This window comes from Zea mays, chromosome 4 (genome assembly GCF_902167145.1).
Source record: "Zea mays cultivar B73 chromosome 4, Zm-B73-REFERENCE-NAM-5.0, whole genome shotgun sequence".
NCBI lineage: Eukaryota > Viridiplantae > Streptophyta > Magnoliopsida > Poales > Poaceae > Zea > Zea mays.
Genome location: NC_050099.1, coordinates 118741661 through 118758092, shown reverse-complemented (window position 1 = coordinate 118758092; position 16432 = coordinate 118741661).

Sequence of the window (16432 nt, the reverse complement as noted above, 5' to 3'; positions counted from 1 at the left end):
TAGGAACAAGGGACTTAGTACAAGAACATATCGCCTTCAGGGTGTGGCCGCTTGCTGAGAAATGGGAAATGCCACAAGAAACCATGAAAGAGGCCGACGAAGGTGAGCTTGTGAGACTGAAGTACACCTTCAAATTTGGAGATAAATTTATTGAGCCAGATGATGAGTGGTTGAAAAGCATTGACAATTTAAGTGATGAGCTACTCGGGACCTACTCGAAGGCTGAAGATAATGCAATGTCAGCAGCCTTCGGAGGCCGAAAAAAGAAGAGACTGAATCGGGTATTCGATGCCATTGGGTTTGTCTACCCTGACTATCGTTATCCCACTCGAGGGCAAAAAAGAAAGAACCCAACCTCTGCAGAAGAGGAAGCTGCAACTGCTCCTAGCGAGCCAGAATCAAAGAGAAAGAGGATAAAAGTCCTCACACACCGGCCACGCTATATTGAACCAGCTTCGGTGCCTGAGTTCACCGGAGAAGCTTCTTCGGCCACCGAAGCTGAACAGCCAACCTTGCTGCCAGAAACTGCAGAGATGGCCGAAGCACCATCCACAGAAAAAATGGAAGAAGCGAAAAAACCGACCAAGGAAAAAACATTAGAAGTTTTTAGTCCTGCAGTAAATATTGAAACAGCAAAAAACCAAAAGGGGCCATCAGTGACCCCAAAAAGGAAAAGAATGGTAAATGTACTAGACGTCTTGGAGACAATTAAGTCTTCAAGCACAATTCCAAAAAAGAGTGTTGAAATTGCTGAAGCTTCTACTGAAGCTTCGGCTCAACAAGCTGAAGCTGAAGCTGGGCCTTCAGAGCCCTACAAGGAGCAACCTTTTGAAGCCGAAGCAATAAAAATTCCAGAACCAGTATTAGTTGAAGAAACTGACACCGCCATCCCCGAAGCACCTGCCAGCATGCGCGATTACATGATACGACATGCTTCGGGGAAGAAGCTATCTGAAGAAGAAACTCGTGAAGCCATCCATTATGCAAAGGAACTAAAATATCCGAAGGGGGCAGTAATATTCAATGGAACGAATGAAGATGACTTCTTATACTGCCTGCCTGACAACAAAGAGCTATCTGTCTGCCGAGAAATGGCCAGAAGTATTGGTTTCCCGAAGCTTGAATCTGGATTAAGCGCCATGACGAAAGAAGATCTCGCAGACAGTCTTGCGTACAACAGCCTGAAGGTATAGGAATTAAACACTTTCCCTATTTTTTTTTACGCAACTCATTCCTTTTTTCTTATATGAATTCTTTTTCATATAGGGCCTGATCCTAAGCAACGCGTTAAGAGCGCAAAAGAGCGCCGAAGATGAAAGTTATGAAATTGCGTTTAATAATTTACGCTCCGAAGTTATCAGACTGAGAAACGAAGCTTTGGAAAAAGATAAGATTCTGCTTACACTGGTAGATAAAGTGAGAAAAGACGAAGCTGCTTCAAAGGCCCAGGCCGAAGCTCAAAAACTCGAAATTAAAGATCTTCAGAAACAGCTGGCCAGAGCCGAAGAGGATCGCGCTCTTGAGGAAACGAAACGAGAACTTAGTGATTTTATGGTCAGCAAATTGGAATCAAGAGTTAAGGAGCTTCGCACATCTCAGAGGAAATATTATGTGAAATCTGTAGAATGTGTTAATAAAATTAAATCCAGCTTCGCCAGCGTAGGCGCTTTTTCCAGCGAAGAGAATTTCTCTCGAGGCAATACCGAAGGTCCGCTGGAATGGATTAGCCACGAAGCAGAGGCCTTCGAAGAGATTCTGAACAGTCGTGGCGACATATGTGCTTTTTCGGGCGCCAGAGGAATTGCTTCCGTCTTAGAGAAGAAAGGTTGCGAACATGTAAAATTTTTAGCTCAATCCGAAGCTACCTTATCTTCCGAAGACATCAAGGACCCCTCGGCCGAAGCAAGCGTGGTTGGTGGCAAATTTTTTACTGATATCTGGAACGACGGCGGCCGAGGAATGGCGCGAGAGATCATTGAAAGAAGCGAAAAAGGCATTCACGATGCTAGAAGAGTAGCAGACGCTGCCGAAAGGAGTAGGGAGCCCGAAAGACAGTTAGGTACCAACTAGTCGTTCTTGTTGCGTTGTAATTTTCATTTCAATCTTTGCTCGCGATTTGTAAAAGTACTGAAGAAGTGTTCTCTTCGCTCAGAAACTGTTGGTCGATCTGCCGTCCCCCACTCAAAAGGGGATGAAGAAATTAATCAAATGGCCGAAACTATCATGGACAAGGTTGTTGACCAACTTCTGAATGAAGCCGCCGAAGCAGTATTGAGGGAAGATTAGGTGCTATTTGGAAAAAACATTTAAAGTGTAATCTATGCAACACTTTGTACATTTGAATGTAATATACAAGTCTCTTTTCATTATTGAATTCTTTACGATGCATGAAACTTTAAATACATACCACTTTTGAGCCTTCGGCGAAAAAACACCTTCCCTTCTTTTCATGCGTCGTGAAGAAGATAGCCTTCGTCAAAATTATTCTGATGAATGACATCGATGCCTCGTGAAAACATTTTCCGAAGCTATTTTCCGAAGCTATGCAACTTTGATATTGATCTGATAAAGTTCGCCCATGTTTCGTGAAAATATTCCCCGAAACTGTATTCCGAAGCTATACAATTTCAATGTCACTTTTTCAAAGCATCCCTTCGAAGGTTGAGAGTGTCCCCTTCTCTTGCCAAATGCGATATGATGTATGATGCTTATGCTATGCAAAATGATGTGATGATGTTATGTTATGCATGTGACATTTGTTCCGAAGATACACATAAAATATATTCGTAAGCTCTGCATTCCCTTAGGAACGTCTTTGGAGCTTCTTCGTCTTTTACTTAGACGGCATCAGCGTTGACTTTTCGCTGTAAGCCTCCCTTAGGAGCTTCTTCGTCTTTTACTTAGACGGTATCAGCGTTGACTTTTCGCTGTAGGCTCTGCATTCCTTTAGGAACGACTTCTGAGCAGAAAACTTACGCTGCGCTCCCTTTGGAACGACTTTTTGTGACCTTATAAACTTACTCTGCGTTCCTTAGAACGACTTTTTGTTACTCCGAAGGATTTTTAGTCCGAAGGTCCTTCTTGGTAACGGAAGAAATTTTAGGCTTCGGCAACTTAGGCCTGTGAATCAAATAAATTTTTCTCGTGGAAACAACGAAATTATTACATGGAAACTATCAATGTTTTTTGCTTCACAGAAAATAAAACTGAATAGAAAAGACTGCTATCAAAGGTAGGATATGTCAATAAATGTGCTTCGACTCTGGCACAGTGCTGTTGACTGTGCGAGCTTCGGACTGTTCTCTGAAGTCCCTCTGCTGTGGAGCGTATTGACTCCCTTCTGGCTGTTGACCTTGCTGCAATGGAGGTGGAGGCGGAAGCTGCTGCCAGGAAGCTTGAGGTTGACTTGCCGAAGCTACAGAAGCCGCAGGGTGGTTGTCTATGTATTGTGGGACATAAGGCGGATGAAACGAAGCAGTATGCATAACCTGCTTCGACTGAGCTTGTTGAGATGCAGCTTCGGCTAGTTCCTTTTGCTTCTGGATTGTAACATGGCACGTCCTAGTGGTGTGGCCCTTGCCCTCTCCACAGAATAGGCAAAACAGTCTCCTTGGCTGATCTCCGAATCTTCCGCCGAAGCCCCTGGCGCCTCTGCCTCTTGGAGCTGATGGCCGAAAGGAAATTTGTTGTTGCCCCGAAGCCTGTGAGGAGCACTGCGGCCTGTTTTGCTGACTCCCCTTATCATCATTCTGAGTGCTGTGAATGGAACGGACATGCCTCGGGTAGTATCTTCCTCCGAAGCCCCTGGTCATCTCAGAAAATCTGAAGGCCTCCTCCCTTCTTTGGCGAAAGTCATTGTCAGCACGAATGTACTCATCCATCTTTTGGAGCAATTTCTCCAAGGTCTGAGGAGGCTTCCGAGCAAAGTATTGAGCTGCAGGTCCAGGACGAAGCCCCTTGATCATGGCTTCGATAACGATTTCATTGGGCACCGTTGGTGCCTGCGCCCTCAATCGTAAGAACCTTCGGACATACGCCTGAAGGTATTCTTCGTGATCCTGAATACACTGGAAGAGAGCTTGAGCTGTAACCGGCTTCGTTTGAAATCCTTGAAAGCTGGTCAGTAACATATCCTTCAGCTTCTGCCATGAAGTGATTGTTCCTGGCCGAAGGGAGGAATACCAGGTCTGAGCAACATTCCTGACGGCCATGACGAAAGACTTCGCCATGATTGCAGCGTTGCCCCCGTACGAAGACACTGTTGCTTCGTAGCTCATCAAGAATTGCTTCGGGTCGGAGTGGCCGTCAAACATGGGGAGCTGGGGTGGCTTATAGGATGGAGGCCAAGGTGTAGCCTGCAGCTCAGCAGACAGAGGAGAAGCATCATCAAAAACAAAATTTCCCTGATGGAAATTATCATACCAGTCGTCTTCGTTGACGAAGCCCTCCTGATGAAGGTCTTTCTGATGAGGCCTTCTGTTCTGCTCATCGTGAGTGAGATGGCGAACTTCCTCAGAAGCTTCGTCAATTTGCCTTTGCAACTCAGCTAGGCGGGCCATCTTCTCCTTCTTCCTCTGCACTTGTTGATGTAGCATCTCCATCTCTCTGATTTCTTGGTCTAGCTCTTCTTCCTCAAGCGTCGGGCTGACGGCTTTTCTCTTCTGGCTTCGGGCCTCCCGAAGAGAGACGGTCTCCCGGTTGTGGTCCAGCGGTTGTAGTGGTGCTGCCTCAGTCGCTGAAGCTTTCTTCGGCGCCATAGCGAAGGTCTATAGCTTCCGAAGGTGTTCACAAAAACTCGAAGTGGAAGTGGGTTCACCGGAGGTGGGCGCCAATGTTGGGGACTTGTTCTCAAGTGCTAAGAGTTAAGAACAAGGCAACATAAAAAGTGTTAAGTGTTAAAATCCTTCGTCCTTCGAAGCATTATGTTCCTTCGGGAAATAATGAGTCTCGGACGAAGGTCATGAGAGACATACCTTCGTAAACATAACAAGTAATGACGAAGGACTCACATAAAGCATGAAATATGATATAAGCATCACCATAGAATCATTTCTATTTTATTAACATGGAAAAACAGAAATGATTCCAAATTACAAATGTACCTTCGGTCCTGAGAGAAGGTGAAAAGTACGAGCGTGATGCCAAAAGCAAATGCCAAGTCAGCGTGAACAGTACGGGAGTACTGTTCATCTATTTATAGTCGCGGGACGCAGCCCACGTAAAATTACATCCATGTCCATTACATTTGTTAACGGCTTATGGAAATCTGTCGAGGCCCCCGAAGTCTTTTCATCTTTAAGTCGGTTCCCCCTTCTGCCATCGCGCCGAAGCTTCCCTGCGCACAGCTTCGGCTACACTCGACCTTCGTCTGGTTCAGGCTTCGTGGATACTGAGTTTCGCACTCTTCAGCAAGGCGCCCTCTCCGTCTCCTACTACTGCCGTTGGATGAAGACCTTGGCGGACTCCCTCACCGAGCTCGGCGAGATCGTCACCGACCGTGCCGTCGCCATAAATGTTCTCCGCGGCCTCTCCGACCGGTTCAGCTCTCTCCGCCTCCTCCTCAAGCGCCAGCGGCCTTTCCCCTCCTTCGTCGAGATCCGCTCCGAGCTGCTGTTAGAGGAACTCACCACGGCACCGACGTCGCTTGCCGCTCCTCCGACGGCCCTCGCCGCAACCACTGCGGCAGCGCCCTCTGCACTCGTCGCGGGGCACTCCACCCCGCCCCATGCTGGCTCTGGTGGCAGCTCTAAGAACCGCCACCACCGCAACCACGGTGGTCGTTCCGGCAGCGCAGCGCCCTCGGCTGGCGGTGGCACCTCTGCATCCGGCCCACGCCCTTCTGCCCTCGGCACCGGCGGGGCTGCCTGGCCCACGATGTATAACCCTTGGACCGGGACCCTTCAGATGTGGCCCGGTCCGATCCAGGGGTCTCGAGCTACTGGATCGTCTCGCCAGGCTGGGCCGCAGACTGCCTTCGTCGCCGCTGCGCCTGGGCTATGACCATCTCCCTGATCCTCTCCTGTGGGCTGACCCACCACTGGTGCCCCCGAGCCGGTCTCGCAAATGCCGCCTGCTGGTGGGCTGCCAGCTCCGCCCACGCTTGCCCCCCTACCACTACCACTGCAGGCCGTTGGGGGGTCTTGGGCCCTGGGACCAAAATGCTCTGGCGGGTGCGTTCAGCACTGTGCCTCTCACTCCTCTAGCTCCTTATGGTGATTGGTACATGGACTCGGGTGCCACATCCGACATGGCCACCCACCCTGGTATTCTCTCACTTTCCTACCCACCCTCACCTTCCAGTCCATCCTCTATTATTGTTGGCAATGGCGCTCCATTACCCGTAACCACCACTGGCTCCGCGTCCGTTGGTCAACTTTGCCTGGATAATGTTCTTATTTCTCCCAAACTTATTACCAACCTTGTTTCCATTCGTCAATTCACCATTGATAATTCTTGCTCTGTTGAATTTGACCCCTTTGGTTTTTCTGTGAAGGACCTCAGGACCCAACACATGATCACCAGGTGCAATAGCTTTGGCCCCCTCTACCCGCTTCGCCCCTCAACAGCTACCACTGCCTTCCTCACCACTGCGTCTCCAGAGCTCTGGCACCAATGCCTTGGTCATCCTGGTTCAGAAGCCCTCCCCCGCTTAGACAGCACTGCTTCCATTACTTGTAATAAAAATATCAATAATGTTGACCTCTACCATGCATGTCAGTTAGGTCGCCATGTCCGTCTTCCCTTTTCCTCTTCCCAGTCTCGTGCTCGGCACCCTTTTGATCTTATTCATTGTGATCTCTGGACCTCCCCGGTTCCCAGTATGTATGGTTTTAAGTATTATCTTGCAAACCTCGATGACTGCTCGCACCACCTGTGGACATTTCCTCTTCGTCTCAAATTCGACACGTTCTCCACTATTGCTCACTTTTTCTCCTATGTTGCCACACAATTTCGTACTACCATTAAGAGTGTGCAATGTGACAATGGTCGTGAATTTGACAATTCATCTTCACGTGCCTTCTTTCTCTCCCATGGCGTTATCCTTCGCATGTCCTGTCCATACACGTCCCAGCAGAATGGCAAGGCTGAGCGTGTCCTTCGGACGGTAAACAACATTATTCGTTCCCTCTTTTTTCATGCACATCTCCCCCTGTCTTCTGGGTTGAGGCTCTTCATACCGCCACCTATCTTTTCAACTGTCACCCCACTAAAACCCTCTCCTTTTCCACCCCTTACCAGGCCTTGCACGATACTCCTCCCGACTACACCCACCTCCGTGTCTTTGGCTGTCGATGTTATCCCAATCTCTCCGCCACCATGCCTCATAACCTTGCTCCCCGGTCATCTCTTTGTGTGTTTCTTGGATACTCCAACGACCACAAAGGTTACTGTTGCCTTGACCTTGCCACCAACCGCATCATAATCTCTCGACATGTCACCTTCGACGAGTCCTCGTTCCCTCTCGCGACTGTGGCCCCCGCCCCAGCAGCTTCTCCCTCTAACCTTGATTTTTTGGATGAGTTTTCCACTGTGCAGGTACCTCTACGTATACCCTCTGGCGCTGGGTCACCTGGTGCTCGGGATCCCCCATCCCTAGCCTCGTTGGCTCGACCGTCGGCAGGCAGTGCTGGGCCGCCTGGTGCTCAGGCTCCCCCATCCACGGCTTCAACGGCTGGGCCGTCTACGGCCTCCCCTGGATCTGGCGCCAGATCATCTGAGGCTACCACACCTTCTGGGCCTCCGGCTGGGTCACCGCTCCAACCATCTTCACCGCCTACTACGCCTGGTGTCGCTCCACTCGTTGTGGACGCCTGGCGCTGGGCCGAGGCCGGCCAGCGCTCTGCCCGTGTGCCTCGGGCACTCGACGTCGATACTCGTCTCCCTATCGGCGCTCTACCTGCTGCACCAGTCAACAACCTTCATGGCATGCGCACTCGGGCTAAGAGTGGGTTTCGGCAACCTTGCCTATACCTTCAGGCGGTTCCTGTCTCCCCCATACCCACCTCTTATCGACGTGCCCTTGATGATCCACATTGGAGGCGCGCGATGGAGGACGAGTACCAGGCCCTCATCGACAATCATACCTGGTCACTCGTCCCGCGCCCTCCGAACACCAACGTCGTCACTGGGAACTGGATTTTCCGCCACAAGCTACATTTTGATGGTACTCTTGATCGCTACAAAGCTCGTTGGGTCCTTCGCGGCTTCACCCAACAGACCAGGGTTAATTTTGATGAGACCTTCAGTCCGGTCGTGAAGCCTGCCACCATCCGCACGGTCCTCAGCATCGCCCTCTATCGCCAATGGTCAGTTCACCAGCTCGACGTCAAGAACGCCTTCTTGCACGGTACCCTCTCCGAGACAGTTTACTGCTCCCAGCCCTCAGGTTTTGTGTATACAACTCGCCCCGATTATGTCTGTCGTCTCCATAAATCTCTCTACGGGCTCAAGCAGGCTCCTCATGCTTGGTACAACTGTTTTGCCACTCACTTGCAGTCCTTGGGATTTCTCGAAGCTAAGTCAGACACCTCCCTATTTTTCTACCGCCATGGCTCACACACTGCATACCTGCTACTGTACATGGATGACATTATTCTCACTACCTCCTCCGATGACCTGTTGTGCTGGATCATTGCTTCCATGCAGTCTTCCTTTCTTATGAAAGATATGGGACCTCTTCAGCATTTCCTCGGGATCGCCGTCACTCTCTCACCTGCTGGGATGCTGCTCTCTCAGCGACAATACATCATCGACATTCTCGACCGTGCTGGGATGACTGATTGTAAGCCGTGCAATACACCTGTTGACACACAGGCAAAACTCTCCTCGGATGGTGAGCCTATCAAGGATCCCACTCTCTACCGCAGTCTTGTTGGAGCTCTGCAGTATCTGACGTTCACTCGCCCAGACATCACCTATGCAGTCCAGCAGGTATGCCTTCATATGCATGATCCTCGGGAGCCGCATCTCACTGCTGTCAAGCGTATTCTTCGATACCTTCATGGCATAGTTGATCTTGGGCTCTCCCTTAGTTGCACTTCACCCGTCGCCCTCACTGTCTACACTGATGCTGACTGGGCCGGATGTCCCGATACCCGTCGTTCGACCTCGGGCTATGCAGTGTTCCTTGGTGACAACCTCATCTCTTGGAACAGCAAGCGCCAACAAACTGTCTCTCGCTCCAGTGCCGAAGCTGAATATCGTGTTGTTGCCAACTGTGTTGTTGAAGCCTCCTGGCTTTGTCAGCTTCTACAGGAGTTGCATCAGCCCGTGCAACATACCACATTGGTCTACTGTGACAATGTGATTGTTGTCTACCTCTCGTCTAATCCGGTGCAGCACCAACGCACTAAACACATCGAGATTGACCTCCATTTTGTCCAGGAGCGTGTGGCTGCTGAGACTATCCGTGTTCTCCATGTTCCGACGACTTCCCAGTACGCCGATATTTTTACCAAAGGCCTGTCGTCTTCTTTATTTTTGGAGTTTCGGTCCAGTCTGAACGTTTGTTCCACCGACATTCCTACTGCGGGGGGTGTTAGACAGGAGATCTCACCATCCATCATTGGCTCCTGTAATCTCGTCTGATTGATTTGGTGATTGATTTGGTAGATTGATTTGGTTGCCCTCCCAGATCCTATTTCTATAAACCAGGATGAGGCTTTGCCTATATAAATGTAACCTGTACGCATGATTCAATCAGTACTACTCTCCCACATCTGTCTTCAAACATATCTAAAATCAAACAGATCTCAATATGAGATGGACAGGTTCCGGACATGGCGGCGACCGACACAATTGACAGGACATGTCGGTCAGGCGGTGCGAGCCATAATACTCACATGTCGTAACATGCCGTTGATTACACGTAGGAGTCTAGGAGCACAATACTCATATAAACCGGTACGCGTAAGTCATCATGAGATGAGTAGCAGGTGGAGAGGGCGCTGCTGACTGTGTTACATTTCAAGGTTCTCTGCTATTTGCCATGGATCGGCATCTACCTGGTGTGTATGGGTGTGACGTATACCAGTACGTAGCTAGCAGACTAGTGTCCACTCTAGACTCTAGTCTAAGCGATCGGCGTCGTCTTCATGCATGCATGCCCAAACAGGCTAAGCCCATAGGCTATCCCGTCCGCGTCCTCTTCCTGTGCTCTCTGATTAGATGATTAGACTTTGGTTCCAGAAATCACTCTATCTAAAATAAGATGGTATATCATAAGTAATTTCTGAAATTTAATAGAATGATTCAATTCCTCGTATTACTATTAACTAACTATGAGGAATGAATTAATAATAAATTAACTCATTGCATTCTATAAACCAAACAAAAAATAGAAGTTCAAAGATGATAGACTAGCTCATCCCTCAAATAAACGGTCTATAAATTTCTTTTTCTATATCTCACTATGCAGTCATATCATTAATATTACTTCTTCTATATTCACTCTTTCCACAACAGTTCTCTCTAAATATTCTCTCATCTCCCACTATCCACATAAAATATACATTTCTTTTCTACTACCATCAACTACGTATTCTTTTCTATTCTCCTTTTGCAATTGTACATACGTGAAGTCTTGGCCATTTACGATTTTTTTTCAAACGAAAATGTGCAGCATTATTTGCATATGCGAATAAATTCAACAAATAATATATTATTTATTAAGGACACTTGACGTGTGTACAGTAAATTTATAATTAAAATTCGTTCCTTTACTTTTGCAAAAATTTAGACGGCAAATTAATTTTGGAACCAATAATAATACTTTCTTCTCTGCTAAAGTTCAGCGAGGCTTCTGTCCCAGCGACAACCTTCCATCGCAAGCCACAAGATTTCGTCCGAAACCTCAAGATTTTGTCGCAAGCCTAAGCTTTCGTTGGAAGCTGCAAGCTTCTCATACAAGACACCTTTGCTTTCTCTATTTAAACGTCAGGGGATGAGGCATTCATCACACTACCAAGCCTCACAAACAAAATACCCATGTAGCGCAAACCACTACCGGAATCAATCGCTTCGCCGAGTGCCTGAAGCACTCGGCGAAGCCTTAAAAACACTCGGCAAAGGCTTTGCCGAGTGTAACACTCGGCAAAGAAGGCTCGGTAAACAGTGCATCGGCAAAGACTTCTTTGCCGAATACTTTTTCTCGGGCACTCGGCAAAGATGTTTGCCGAGTGCCAGGGAGCACTCGGCAAAGAAAAGCGACCGTTACGGCTCCGGGTGACGGAGACGGCGGCTTTGCCGAGTGTCAACGGTGACACTCGGCAACGAAGATATCTTTGCCGAGTGTCTTCCTGGCAGCACTCGGCAAAGCCGCCTTCTTTGCCGAGTGCCAGTTGGGACACTCAGCAAAGAGCCCGCCAGAGAGGGTCCCCATGTCAGGCTCTTTGCCGAGTGTCCCAAGTGGCACTCGGCAAAGCCGACCTCTTTGCCGAGTGCCAGCGACATAACACTCGGCAAAGAACCTAAGCCGGTGCCCAGGTCTGTGCTCTTTGCCGAGTGTTATGACCCTGACACTCGGCAAAGAGCCACTTTGCCGAGTGTAACACTCGGCAAAGTGACCAGTATATACCTTTTTTATTTGTTTTTTGTATTCCATCCACACAAACATAAGATATCACATATATATCACATATATACATCACAGATATCATCACAGACATAAATAGCCAACACAAACATAAAACCGTCACCACAAACATAAATATCCATCACAAACATAAGTGTTCAACACAAGTATCAAACACAAACATAAGTCTCAAACGTCGCAAGGTCTCACATAAGTATCAAACACAGACATAAGTATTATACATAAGTTCTGAAGTCTAAAACAATGAAAACACAACACTCATGGAGGTGGGCGGTTTGACCGGGGCTGCGTTGGGCTGAACCCTTCCGGAGGGTTGTTGGATGCCGCTCCAGATTGACCCTGCACAGAGAAGAGATTGCATGTGTTATACCAGATGCATTACAAACATCTAACTACAATTTTGATACTCACAGGAGTGTGGAAGAGAGCAGGGTCAACTGGAGGGAACAATGGAGGTGGTGGAGCGATGCCCTGTACGGCGCCAAGGCTCTACATGTACTGGAACATCTCCGCCATCCTCTGATGATCTGCCCGGCGCTCTTCCTCCCGCTCCGCCATCATCCTCGCTTCCATCTCGTGACGTTCCCTCCTCTCTTCTTCTAGTTGGGTCTGTAATATTACAAGCCAACGTTATAGGAACTCAAAGACTAGGTATATAACTCAAGGAAGGACGAGTTACAGAAGCACTAACCTCGAGTTGCTGTATGCGATGCTGTGAGCTGTCGTGCCGAGGTCGAATGGCTGGACTCGAGCCCGTGCTCCTTGCTCTCACCTGAGACAGAGTGGGAGTGGAGGACGAGTCGATTGCCCCGTCGGCAATCCAGTACCGCCCATGTCTCTTGCCTCCTCCGACCCTCATGAGCACATCGGGGTCGATCGGCTCGGTGCTCGGATTATAGTCTGGGCCATGGACCTCCTGCGCCATGGCGGTGTAGTCATGGAGGGGGCTGTAGACGGCGGGGTTGGTGTAGGCCTCGGGCCCGTCATCCGGGTTGTAGGTGACGTCGGACGTCGCCTTACCCTTATGGGCCATAGCATAGGCCGAGTAGGTGGAACAAGGCCTGCCACCATGTGACGCCGACTGCAACGAAAACCAACGAGATAGTTAGAAATAATATCTAACTTAGTGCTATATATCTAAATAAAAAAGGTGGCGTACCCATGCTTCGGCATATTGGCCCAGGCTCCGGCTGCCTTGGTGGTGGGAGGGGCCTTGCATCATCAAACGCCGTTCCCGGCTAGCTGTGTGTGCCTCGTCCCACTCAGCCGAACACCACCTATCCACTATCTGCTTCCAGCACAGAGGATGTGCGGCGCACCAATGTGGAATCACCTGCAAAGTAAACACATAAAGTGCATATCAGAAGATAAAATAAAATTCATGCATTGAGTACTGGTACCAAACATGCATGACTTTACCTGCAGGTACTGCTCCCTGGTCAACGACATGGTTCGGGCTTGAGGTTTGGTCACCTTCTCCCCAAGGACGGAGCCGTGGTAGGTGATGATGGCCTGGATGCGGGCCTCATAGTGCATGTCCACAACGAGCTTCTTACAGCTCGTGGTGGCCACCACATCCGCCCTAGCCTCGTATCCAGCATCGCATCTGAAGAAATCCTGCATACAAAAACGATGTATCCATACATTATTTCAAGAATTTGCAACGAATGCGACATATTTTACATTATACTAAGACTTACCCACAGCTCTTGCTTCACCCGCTCCGCCTTGTTATTAAATTCCCTGCCGTCCCGGTCTACTGCATCGGGGGCGACGGCGTAGTGGTCGAAGGTGAAGGCTGGGCCCGTCACTCCGGCGTACTCCACAAGTCCAGGGAAGTGTTCCCTGCACAGCAGGCCGAGGATGTTGTTGGGGGGGCGACGATGACCCCCAGCATAATCCAAAACCGTCCAAGACCTGTCCAAGTGATAAATAAAAAGTATTAGTTTATATTATGATTTTGAACACATAATATGAACAAGAATGAAGAACATAAAGTTACATACCTCTCCCCTTCCGGCCAAATCAACGGTCGTCTGTCCCGAAGTATGGGACGCGGCGGGAGACTCGCGGGGCCTCGCAGGTAGATGCTCCTCGAACTAGAGCCGCCTGAACCTGAGGCGTCCTGCTGCTGGTCGTCGTCGTCCTGCTGCTGGTCGTCGTCGTCCTGAGGCGCCGCCTGCTGCTGCGCTGCCTGCTCTGCCTCGTGCTGCTGCGCTGCCTGCTCTGCATCGTCCGCCGTCCTACTCCTCCTCCCCCTCCTCCTCCTCAGGAAACCGCCCACCATATTTGTCCAACAACCTGCAATTAAGAGTAAACAAATAAGCACATATAAAAAGATGTATTTAAAAACAGGTGCGAAATAAAAAGTCATATAGCATTACATCGATTAAAAATAATCTTCATATGTGTCGGGGTTAGCCGGATCATAACTCTCATCATCACTATCAAGCATTTCAATCTCAACACCATCGGAAGACGCAACCTCATCATTGCCTTCAAGGATTACTAAGTCATTATCATTTTGCACCTCATCATCCTCCTCATCAAGAACCATTTCAATATCTACGTCCATTCCGATAGCTTCAGTTAAGTCTATCTCAAATCGCCCTTCTAGCCCATCTTCTTGGAAGAACTCTCCATCATATGTGTCCGGGTCTAAGTTGTAATCTTCATCGTTAGGAACAGGTAACCTCCCATGCGGCGATACCTTATACACAACATCCCAACCCTTAATATGTTCTTTCGTTTGACACGCATATGGGAGATAATACACTTGTGTGGCCTGTTGGGCCATGATATAGACATCGTCTCCTGCTAAGGTGGAATCTTGTCGAATTTCGACTATCCCAAGATTAGAATGTGTCCGTCTCGTCACTTGAGGGTCAAACCAATGACATTTGAATATCACTGGAGTAAGAGGTTTGGAACCATAAAAATTGAGCTCGTATATTTCTTCGATTCGTCCAAAATAATCGACATTGTCAAGGCCCGGCGTAAAGACTCCAGAACACGTTGTTTTCTGATTGGGCCGACTTTTGTCGTAGTGTGTTGTGCGAAAACGGTATCCATTGACGTCATACCCAGAATATTTCTTGGCCCTATAAGCAAAGTCGTTGGCTACTTGTCTCAACTCGGCACTCATAGACGGATCTCTTTGGCCCTGCAAGTATTTGCAAGTTAAAAGATGCTAAATTGAGTTCAAAGACGTATCTCTTTTACAAACTAAGCACGTACCTTACGTTTGAACCAGGAAATGAAATCGGGCAACCCATTTCTCGCACCCTTTCTAAGAAGAGCGTCATATTCCTGTGGAGTGGGATCCCTTGATCGACGCCAGAATTCATGAAGAAATTGTTCCATGTATGGCGTCACCTCTTCAAGGTTGGTCAATACGTATAGCATGATATGCCGCCACTCTTCATGTGTCAAGGTCTTGGTGGTCGAGCCACTTGCGCTTCCGAGTTGGCCTCGAAATATGCTAAGGTTCGATTCATTGTCGCCATCATTGTAACGAGGGGGTGGATTATGCACGCTCGGCAGTTTGTCACCATAATAAGTTGTTGTGAAGTTTGAGACCTCCTCTAGAATGTATGCCTCTGTAATGGAAGCCTCGATTTTGCATTTATTTCTACATTTCTTTCGAATAGTCTTTAGACATCTCTCGATTGGATAGCACCAACGTCCCTACACGGGGCCCCCCATTCGTGCCTCATAGGGGAGATGAAGAATCAAATGCTGCATTGGATTGAAGAAGCCGGGTGGAAATATCTTCTCAAGCTTACACAGTAACACGGGGGCCAATCTTTCCAAGTCTGCAACAACGGTCCGAGATAACTCTTTTGCACAAAGCTGACGGAAGAAATAGCTCAACTCTGAAAGCGCTAGCCAGACATGCTCAGGGACATAGCCTCGAACCATCGCAGGAAGAATCCGTTCAATCCATATGTGGAAGTCATGACTCTTCATCCCTAAGACTCGCATAGTAGATAAGTTCACCCCCCTACTCAGGTTAGATGCATACCCATCAGGGAACATCAACATCTTGATCCACTGAAGTACTTCCTTCCTCTGGGCCCTGCTTAGGACGAAATCGGCCTTAGGCCTTCTCCACGTCTTTCCGCCACTTGGCGGCTTCATCTCTAGTTTTGGTCTATCACATAACGCTGCCAGATCCACTCTTGCCTTCACATTATCCTTTGAATTATCAGGAATGTCCATAATTATTGCCCACAGTGCCTCAGCAACATTCTTTTCAGTGTGCATCACGTCAATGTTGTGTGGAAGGAGCAGGTCGTCATAATAGGGGAGCCGAGTCAAGCCAGACTTATGTGTCCACATATGCTGCTCACGATATCCCACAAAACCACCTTCTGTATTGGCCACGAGGCCATCTATCTGTTGACGAATTTCGGCACCAGTCATCGTTGCAGGTGGGCGGTCTGTCACTACGACACCTTTCGTAAAGTTCTTGATGTTTAGGCGGAATGGATGGTCATCAAGAAGAAATTGTCGATGTTTATCGAAGGACGAATATTTGCCACCCTTTTTCAACCAAATGAACCTGAGAGCTTCCTTGCAAACTGGGCATGGGAACTTACCGTGAACACACCAAGCACAGAATAGCCCATACGCCGGTAAGTCATGCATGGAGTACTGGTACCAAACATGCATTCTGAAGTTTGTCTTTGTAGCTCGGTCATACGTCCATACCCCTTCCTCCCAGGCACGTACCAATTCATCGATCAAAGGCTCCATGTACACGCCCATTTTGTTCCCCGGGTGTCCGGGAATTATCAATGACACGAATATATTCTGCCTTTGAAAGCACACACCAGG